This window comes from Trachymyrmex cornetzi, unplaced genomic scaffold (genome assembly GCF_001594075.2).
Source record: "Trachymyrmex cornetzi isolate Tcor2-1 unplaced genomic scaffold, Tcor1.1 scaffold1580, whole genome shotgun sequence".
NCBI lineage: Eukaryota > Metazoa > Arthropoda > Insecta > Hymenoptera > Formicidae > Trachymyrmex > Trachymyrmex cornetzi.
The window spans coordinates 62,092-62,688 of record NW_017296180.1 but is presented as its reverse complement, the minus strand read 5'-3'; positions in this window follow the sequence as shown (position 1 = coordinate 62,688).

The following is a 597-nucleotide window of genomic DNA, read 5'->3' as shown; positions in this document are numbered from 1 at the left end:
TTAGTTTAAAATTCGACATGTTAGGACGAGCATAGCGACCCCTTAGGTCCACTCAAACGGTATAGCATGTGTATTTTAGTATGTTTCGTAGTGAAAATAGACAATGTACAAAAAAACAGTCGGTAACAAATCTTTTTTTTTACTAAAAAATTTATAACTTTAGCTTGATTTGACGGCCCCTTCGATGCACAGAAACGGTATGGCACCTACCTTCCGATTGGTTTTTTTGACGTAAACTATCACTAGAAACACATGCCAGCCGGTAACATATTAGGAAAAAAGGAACAAATTTTTGACAACTTCAATCACACGCTATCAGTTTTAAAACCGCGGGAGGTTTGCCATACTTGTGTTTCCTGCATATTTACCTAATAAATGACGAATTATGATGATTTCAAGCGGTAACAAATCATGACTATTTTAGTGTCATCATCTCCCGGACTCAGGCGTATGGTAATGGACCCACGTTTCATCCATCGTTACAAAACGTCGAAAAAAGTCCGCTCGATTACGCTGCAACAACGCGCTGCTGTTTTTGGTCGACGGTCAGCAAACGCGGCACCCATCGCGCCGATAGCTTTTTCATCTTCAAAAGAT